Genomic DNA, 9,872 nt, shown 5'->3' on the forward strand with positions numbered 1-9,872 from the left:
TGGTCTTGATTTTGCTGCCAGGGACTGCAGCACACCAGCTGCTCTGTGCTGCCTGCCAGCCCCCCTGGTCCCTGGGGCACAGAGCCTCACATAGGCACAGAACCTGCCTCCAAACCAGGGATCCCTTCAGCAGCTCCCTGGATTCAGGGATCACGGTCATAAGCCCTGCTGGGCTGGTCCTGGGGATGGCGCCTCATTGGACCCCCCTTAGGGCATGAAGTCCAGCCCGGCTGGCTCTGCAGAGCCCTGCCTTGGTCGCAACCCATGGCTCTCCAGCTAGGAGAAACAGCTACTCACACAGAGCAAGCAGAGGGCACCAGCCCTGCTGAAGTTGTGTGCGCTCCTCCYGGCTAGTGCCAGGATCCGCAGATCCCCTCCTAATCCTCCCCTGTAAACACTCTGCTTGTGTGACAGCAGTGCACGTCCCACACGGGCAGTAAAGCTCGCCCAGTGCGCTTGCAAGCTGCATAAACGAAGTATCCGAAGGTCTGGTTAGCTTCAAGGCCCATCCCGTCCACCTTGGGCGTGCAGGACGGCTCCACACGCTGCACTGAATCCTCCCTGAACAACAACACAGCCGGCCTGACCCCGGGCACTGGTCGCCCCTCCGGGAACACCCGTGCGCGCAGGGCAGGCTGTTTTCTCTGTAAAGAGCCAGAGTCACCTCCCTTCCCYGCAGAAGGGAAAAACAAGCAGAGCACAGACCGTCAAAGCAAGCAGTGCCTGGCAGACGGGGCCAGCAACGCGGTCGTGCCATACAGGGCTCCTCCAGGCACCGGGCAGGGGCTGGGATTGGGATATCGCAGCACGTGGATGTTGGCAGATGAGACAACCTCGTTCTCCTGAATGGCTCTGCTGGCGACTTCACCCAGAAGAGCTCAAGATAATTGAGTTTGCTCCTAAACAGCCCTGTTTGAATTCACTTTCTTGGTTTTCTCTTTTATCAACACTACCAAAGCCAATGCCGTTAGGACCTGTTTTCATTGATCGTCCCCACCTCTCTACTCTCCATCGTTTAGCCTTTGAAAGAGAAAGGGAATAATTTGCAAATCTAATTTAGTTTAATGACACTTGAAAATATATGCTTGTGAATCATATACTTCACCAATTGCTTGGGTCCATCAACTGTTCTCAGTGTCTTAATTGACTTTTACCCAAGGCTATTAAAGCTCTTTAAAAACATGTTCATAAATTGAGCCCTATTCAATGTATGCTGTAGTTAATAGTCAGGAAAACAAAGGCAGTGAAATTAAATGACAAGTCCAAGGTCACTGGAGTAGCGTGCAGGAGAACCCAAGTACAAGTTTCTCAGTGTCCTGGTTTTGTATCATCATTGACCTGCTTTTCCACGGGCACCTTCCAAGTGAGGCTTGGAATGGAAAGATCCATTCTTTCATCTTCCAAGTGAGGCTTTGAGGCTGCACCCTCTGGCTCCTGCCTGGCTGTGCACATGGGAGCCCGGCCACCAGTCTCTGGGACGTCATGGTGTTCAGCAGGGCCCCTTGCTGACACATGGCACCTAATATCTGCAGGATATTGTGGAGGAGTTAACCTTAGATTTGCAGGTTAGAGAAAATCATGCTCAGTTTATTTTTTTTTTTAAATATCTATCTCTGGTGTCTCTCATGAAGCTATTTCCAGAATGGTTTTCTCCCCTGATTGGCTACAGTTTTATTCAGCTTGGAGCCATCTGCTCTCCTTGGTCACAGGAAACAATCTAATTTACATCCCTACTACCTGGTCCAGAAAACCTCTACTCCCTGTTGGGCATTTGCTATGTGATGTGCTGTGAAGGTCCATGCTCCAGATCCAGGAGCCTTGGTGGTTCCGCTGGGGAAAGCTGCCATAGCACTGGATTTAGGGGGTTGGCAGCAGGACAACACRCAAGCTGGAGCTGCCACTCCAGAGAAGGAAATTTTGATCATTGACTAAGCCATGCTGGGGCGAACGCCTCAGAACCATATGCCAAATGCATCTCAGCTTTTGGGGATATTTTTGTCACACCTCTTTTGAGAATTCTTTGTAGGCTGGGAAGGGAAGCATTACCCTTGAAAGGAAGACATTTCCATAGATTTGTTAGGAGTTATGCAATTGCCGAAGAATTCCTTAAAGCCACAGGTCCTAGCATTGAGCCTTTGCTCCTGTTTGCTCTTGTCTTTGTAGTCTTCATTATGTGATCTCTTTGGGCAGACCTTGCTTCTAACTTTGCCTAAGCTCCATGCCCAGATCATTGGCGCTGCAGTCTCCGGGAGGCTACTGCAATATAAACCATGACCTTCAGGAGAAGGACAAATACAAGCAGAAGAGATATGGGAAGCCACTCCCCCCCCCCCCTTTTTTTTTTATGGTGATAGGAGCAAAAGTGCAAGAATGACCAGGAATTGCTTCCCTGTAAATCTCACTGCCCTGCAGCCAGGATGGRGACATCTTCCCCTCCTGGGTCTTTCCAGACAAGAGGGCTGAAATTTGACTTGTAGGGGCAAAGAGCAAAGAAAAAAATCCTGCAGTGTCTGTGACAAAGGAGGGAGCACAGAGGGGCTGCACAAAGCATGCAAAAGGTAAAGTMACCCTCTCGTTGGAGCCCAGGTTCTGATGAATGCCCTACGGGATGCGGTAGAGCAGGCGCCACGTGTCTTGGTGACCACAGCCCAGGACCACCAGGGCTCAGTTCCCAAGGATATGAGGAGCAGCGCCTGAAAGTCTGAGTTAGAGGCCATTGTAGAAGGAAATTATGGAAAACAGAAACATGCAAACATAAGAGAAACAGTCCAGAAGAAGGAAATATAGATGAAATAATACACAGGGAGGAGAGAAGGGAAAACACGCGTGTGCTGCACATCAGCCAGCTCTTCTCTTTAGCAGCAGCGCTGCTGCTTGCCATTGCTSTATGATGAGGGAATGGGAAGCCTTGCTCTGCTCAGTGCAAGCTCAATGCCTTTATAATTCTCTTCGGGCTAAAAACCTCCCTGATCAGGAGTTTCTGTTTTATGTCCCATCATCAGGTTTGTTGCTCACAGCCAGTGCTTTCCTGCCATCCCCATCTAGTTTACTGCAAATGTTGTGCTTCATTTCTGGAGTTGATCTTGTGTCAATGTCTGGTGAGGYTTGAAAGGAGTAGGTGCCTGAATGATTCCCTGAAAAAGTGTGACAGTTTTTATCTTAGCTCCACTTGCTGGGAATGTATTTAAGAACATATGCTGAAATCACCACATACCTGAATTTTGCCATAACTAACTAGCCACAGATGTGCCTTTAAAGCCATGTCTAATTTTTCCTCTAGTCTATCCTATACGGCACGTGTTACAACCATGATATATTAAACCTCCTTAAAACACATGCTATTCATAAACAAAAGCTATTATTCTTTTCCAAGAAAACATGTTGCATTACCCATCCTGTCAGCAATCACCTGTTTATAAAGTTGTCACCTCTTTTTAATTCAGAGCATAAGAGCTTGAGATATGTTAGAGATACATCAAGGGAAATGCTAAGCAAAACCATGGAGAAGTGATGTTTTTGTCTATCAGTTCATTTGTGACCCTTTAGCTTCGTATTTTGAGCTGATATTTGGGGCTTCTGTTTCTTATCTGTTTTGCCACTTCCTAAGCGTCCCAGAGAAGCAGATTGGATAGCTGTGGATGTGCGCTGATTAGATGGAAATAGTTATTGAATAGATGGAAATAGTTATTGATACCACATGCAGTAGGGATCTGTGAAAGGTATTGGGACACAGGCTGTGTTAATTTGTCAAACTCAAATTCTTCTTCCTTTGGACATGGATGTGACACAGTGACTGATGCATAGACAGCGATGCTGCAGGACAGCAGTAGTTCAGGGCATGGGCTGAGGGTGTTTTCCCTCCAGATACAAGGACTCATGGAATTAGCTCAGAATCCTAAAACATGGTACATAGATGCACGCTAGCAGGAGAAAAAAAAATGGGCAAAGAGCAAAAAAGTATAGTTAATGAGATGTAAATGTGCACACATACTTGGTGTACAAAGACATCTGAACATTGAACACTCATGAAATAATGAAGAGATGTGGCCCACAAATCACCGTTTAGTATGTACCTGGTTTACATTTGGGAAAATTAGGTAGTGTTTCCAAAAGTTTTGAAGTGCTCARTATCGTTAGTGTAACCTTTACAGCTTCTTCATTCGAAGTCTTGGCCCAAAGCATTCGGCAAATATTAATGAGTTTCTCATCATAACGCCTGGGAGACATGGGAAGTCATGGCAGTAATTGTCCTCATCGCCCAGACGAGGAACAGAACAGCTAAGGCCTAATTTTTCAGAAGAGTGTCCTGATCAAAATATTTGTACAGTGGTTCAGCTGTCAAGATGGATTAGGAGTTTCAGCTGGTCTCCCAGCAAGGTGCAGGAAATGTAGAGGGTCTTCCCTAAAGGGCGGGTAGGATAGAAGGGAAGCAGTTATGCTGTAGCAAACGATATTGGTCCTGGATCTGAACTGTCTTTCCCAGTATAAAATTTGGGTACTAAATGCCATACAGAAGACTCATGCCTACATTAGCCGAAGATGTAGATTGACACATTAAGTGTAAGTGCAGTATAAACACTAATACCCAGCCCTGTAGGTCTCCGCAAAGGTGGATGTGGAGACTAAGGTTTGTGAAGGCCGTATGAGTATTTCTGCTCATGGGCTATGCTTAAGGAGTGAAGTTTCGCAGACACTGGCAAGTCATCTCTGAGAATGGGCATTTCAGATGCATGCAATCAGAAGATGGTCTTTTTCTAAATACAGGCAAGGTTTTTAGCTTGGTTTTCTGGGTAAAAACAAGTGGTTACCAAGAGATGTGGACCCCACTAAGGCCAGRTGAGAAAGGCACACACTAAGTAAAGGAATACTAGTGAAAAACTCACCTCAGATAAGATAAAAGAACAGTGTCCCTAGTCAGCTTTGTCATATTACAGCAAGAAAGGATGAGCCCTGGGGAAATGTCTGCTTTGGTGTTACCTGGCAGTGCTCAGCAGCTCCAAGCCAGCGTCCAACAGGCCGCAGGGTCATGGTCTGCATCCATCCCAGGCACAGTGAGGAAATGGGATGCGCCCTGTCCTCTCTCAGTGATTCTCAATGCACCTCCACGCACTCAAGTTAGGACTCCAGATTTATTGTGGCAAGTTCAGGTGCTGATCTATTGGAGCTGCAATGAAGGATGAATGCAAATTCAGGTTGCCCATAGGCATCAGCTAAAGAGTCTCGGTCTCTCTTATGAAACTAATTACAAAGCCACTTTGAAAAAGACAACTTCATCTTCAGAGCAGCTGCAAATATATTCTTAGCTGTATAAATAATTTAACTCACGAAGCATAGTGCGTATGCTGAACAGGTCTTTATCTGGGAGAATAAAAGAGCCTGAAATAGCGGGTCATCTGGGGGAGGAGAGGTACGAGAAGCAAGGTGACAGAAGTATGAAAAGTAATGCAGGAACAACAAGGCTAGTTTAGGAATGTCTCCTCCCTTTCTTGAGCACGTATGTACAGTCAATTAACTAGAAGGTGGCAAATACAACACTGATAGGGGCGTTATTATTATATCCACTGCACACAGTTATGGAAAGCACTGCTATAGGTCATACCCGAAGCCCAGAGATTTAAAGGAACAGACAAAAATATATGCTGAGGGAATATCAAAGAGTATCAAAGAATAGAGCACGAGGGGTCACAACAGAGACTGGGGGGGCATCACTTAAGTGTCACTTCGCTGGGTGTGCTGRCCAGCGTGGTGTGAGTGTCACTCCCAGGGGTGCCCATGTAGCAAGGCATTCGGCACATAAAACTGCTTCCCAAAGGGCAGGGAAGAATGTTGCTTAAATGACGTGTTTTAATACACAGCCCTGGCATGCAGTTAAAAAAGCTCTTTTGATAAACACCTTGTGCTATAGCTCCTATTAATTCCACAAGGACTTCAATAACAGCTATTTAGCTTGAACTCACCAATTCAGCCTTTAGCTGCAGTAGAATTACATTATAGATCATATATTTCAAGGGGCAGCACTGCCCTTTCTGAAATACTGTTCCCATATTGCAGATCTATGTGAACTGGTTCTAAGGGGCTGCCAGAAAGGAAAGCAGTCTATAATGTGTTGCTTGTTTTTTTCATAGAGGAAGTTGAGCATATCTGTAATGGGCATATTCAAAAAGTTCAACAAAAGTTTGCAACAGCCCTTCTTGCCAGTATGTTCCCACAAAAAGACTTACCCGAGAAGATGAAATTGCAGGCCTTGGTTAAAGAGAAAAATGTGAGAATGGCTTATAATTTTGAACTAGAAAAGCTATGTTTATCTTCCAAAGAGCAGCCCCTTGACAATATGACTGTCTTTAAGTTAAAGAGCAGTTGGAAAACCCAGAGCCCTGTAGCTGATGAACCCTGAGCATGAGCAACGAGCAGAGCAGCTCCTCAGTGGGTGAAGTGTGTGTTATCTGGCTGAGAGAGACCAGAATGTCACACTTTTCCGTATCTAAACACATCTTGACACTGGAGATTACCCAGATCCCAGAGCTCTGGAGGGAGGCCAGGGAGGCATCSYGGCCCGGAGCAGCTCACGGCGATGGCGACAGGCAGAGATAGTGTTGGGAATTGTTATCAGAGAGGACTGACATGTCACCAGGATCTCTAATGTGCCAGTGGGTCAAAGGATTATGGCTTAAATCCAGTCTTAATAGTAACTCTTGCCACAATGCCTGACATAAAGCTATGAAATCGAGCGAGCAGAGTGCTCTTATCTGTGGGAAGAGTGCGGCCTATCTCAGCTAAAGTGTGAATCCAAAATGGAAAGAAAAAAAAGGCTGCATAAAAAAAGATTAGCTGTATAAATCCTGCATCCTGACTGCAGAGAGATACACCTGGCAGGCTGTTTTCCTTCCCCCTCACGCCCAGCAGTGCACAGGTGTGGAGGAGGGAGTGGGGATGTGTCTTTAGACCCACAGTCATAAACCGGTCTTGTGCACAGATATAGGTGCTCAATTTAACTCCATGTCCTCATTTATTCTCATGCTATTTTTCAGCATGGTAAGGACTTTCACCTACACTGCTGTCATCTTCATTTCTTAACTCTTCTCCATTCGAAGCACTTTTGGAAGGACTGAAGAAGAGACAGATTTTCTTTCTTTCTTTTTTTTTTCCACAAGGTATTTGTGTCAAGGAAAATGTTTTTTCTAGATAACCTTTAAAGTCACAGCAACTGCTAGGGAACTGCTAGCAACTGCTCACACCAGCAGCAGAATGTCTCTCTGCACCATAAAGCTCCATGTGAATGCAGAGGCTGCATTTAAACATGAAAGTCATTGAAATCTATTAGTTCTTTAAACTATCTTTTGAAAGATGATGCTGATATTACAAATAAATCTTGCTTGGAGGCTAGAGCAGTCAAAGCAGATCTTGTACAGTCAAAGCAGATCTTGTAGCTCTCATGCTGAAAGGCTTTTCTTGTTAATGTGAATTCTCCCATTTCTCTCCTCCTGTCCAAGACTAGTGGGAAAATGGAACCAAGCACCAAAATAATAAAAAACTTTTATTAGGCAAAACCTCCCTCAGATTAATCAGAAAGACTCAGCAGGCATTTTACTAGGTTCTTTTTATGATCTGATGTTGCCTCCTGTAATATTTATGCAGCCCACCTGAACCATTGGGGACTTTCTGGCTCATGGATGGAAACTGCACCTGTACTGTCTGCTGCATTTTCTGTACTTTGGGTCAGAAACACACACCTTAAAAACCTTAAATTGTCACATCCTTCCTTTCAGGGGTGAAAGCTGCACCTCTTGTATTTGGTTCTAGTGCAGTGCTGTAGTAAAGAGCTGTCAAATAACCTCTTTAGGGGCAGCAGGCAGCTTAAAGGCAGAAGAGTGAGATATTTATGCTCTTTTTAAAATATATTTTTATATTAATAATGACATACTTAAGTATTTCTCTATTTGACACTCAAAGTCCAGACACCAACTGCATGGAAAAAGGTTCAGCTTTCCTAGCTGAGCCCCAGGTCAGGGATTGCTATCAAGTGGAAGTAACTGAGGGTGGAAGGTCAAACCCTCAATTAATGTGAACCATCACGAGTTGGACAGTTCAGCCTAGGAGATGATCTAGGACAGAAGCCATGTTCATCTTTTTTTTCAGCTTGCAAGCACTTCAAAAGCCTGAGCCTAGGAGATTCCTAGTTCAAGCTGTTTTGCAGTGTCTCGTTTTCTCTCGGGAAAGTTTTGGGAGAAAAGCAGCCAGGCAGCCTSTGAATGAACTGCTCTTGGAGATGAGATTAAACATCCTTGTGCCCACRCAGCTTATAGTTGGGCAGACAACACTGGTGACACTGAATCAGATCCACTTCAAGCAGAAAATTAAAGTAGAACTGAGCCTTCTTACTTCACCTCTGCCTTTTTGTGTGTGCTCTGCAGGCACTGTGCACCTGTGACCATGTGTCCTCTCACGCCAAAGTACATTTGCCCACAGTGAAAAATGACACACAGCCTTACCCTTTAATTCTCATCTTGGTAAAAAGAGCCTCTGTTCTTCTATTTAGCAAGAACATTGTGGTCCTGAGCAGCACCACAAATCATGCAATTACATAACACATTTTAGAAGGGAAGTTGAAGAGTGAGTTGCCAAGCTCAGAGAGCAGCTCGATTACTTTCAAGTGGCCACTCCATACTTACAAAAGGAGCAAGCAGTCTCTTCAAAAACAACAACACTACTGCTATTCCCTTCTATTTGCAAGAAGCCCAGTCATCTTCCCTCCCAGGGCCAGAGGAACTAACTGCAGGAGCTGCTCATCCATTTCAAGACTAAGCCTGTGATACTGGCTTAACTGGTTTTCTGGAGTGTGCAAGGCTGGCAGTTTTGCAATGAAGCCAATGAGGAAAACTCTGCAGAGGGGTGTTTCCTTGTAGGAGTGATGAAGGAAACGGCTTGGGGCAATGACACCATAACCCAGTACAGCTGTTTCTGCAGTGATCATTTGTTCACATCCTAGGATGCATTAAAAGAGCAGCTTGGAGCATTTGTGTTGCTGGTAATCCTCCGACCGGGCTGTTGTTAAAGCTAATGCAACACTTACTCAATGAAGTGTTTGGGATGAGGTCCAAGAAAGCACTTAGGTGCCTAAATCCAAGACAGCAATTCACAGCTGCCTAAGGACTTAGGTTCCCGCTTTGGTACTGCCCTTCCCAGCAGTTCTGTGAGAGCAGAGGCTCGAGGGAGGCTGGTGGCCCCAGGTGCTGCCGGCTCAGCTGGCTCAGCAGCCAGTCCTGCTGCTCTGCAGTCTGGTCCCTCCCAGGGTGCCGGTGCTCAGGTTCACTCGGATGCCCAGCTCTGTGTCAGTGTCCTGAGCGTTGGATTCGGCAATTGCAGCAGCTCTTGCTCAAGCTGCAGATAGTGTTGGTGTGCCCCATTCATGTAGCCCCCCCAGGGATGGCTATACAAGYTACATGATGACCATGGTGGTGGTAGCCAGTTCTCTAGGCTCTCCTCAGCTGGAGATTTAAGATRGGCATCATGCAGGGGATGCTGTCAAGGAAAGAGTAGCAGGAAAGAGGTGGCCACTGGCCGGGCTTGGGTACGTTTGCCAAACTGCAGCATTCCCTTCTCTTGCTCCGTAAGAAGTGTACAGGGTAAAAGTGCCTCTAACATTGCCATTGATGGCCCTAGAGAGCCAAGTGGTGCCAAGCAGCACTGTACACCTGYGTGTCTGGTAGCTGCTGTGTCATAAGATGTGCAACTTCATTCAGCAACCCACCCATAAAGCCATGCAGAGACAGTTTAATGTCACTCTTAGTACGGCATAAAATTCCTTCATTAACTGACTCCTATTCTGCAGAGTATGTGTGTCCACGTGTCTCTTTTCTCAAGGCAGAGCTCAA

Source organism: Nothoprocta perdicaria, unplaced genomic scaffold (genome assembly GCF_003342845.1).
Source record: "Nothoprocta perdicaria isolate Ctin4 unplaced genomic scaffold, notPer1 scaffold_57, whole genome shotgun sequence".
Classification (NCBI taxonomy): Eukaryota; Metazoa; Chordata; class Aves; order Tinamiformes; family Tinamidae; genus Nothoprocta; species Nothoprocta perdicaria.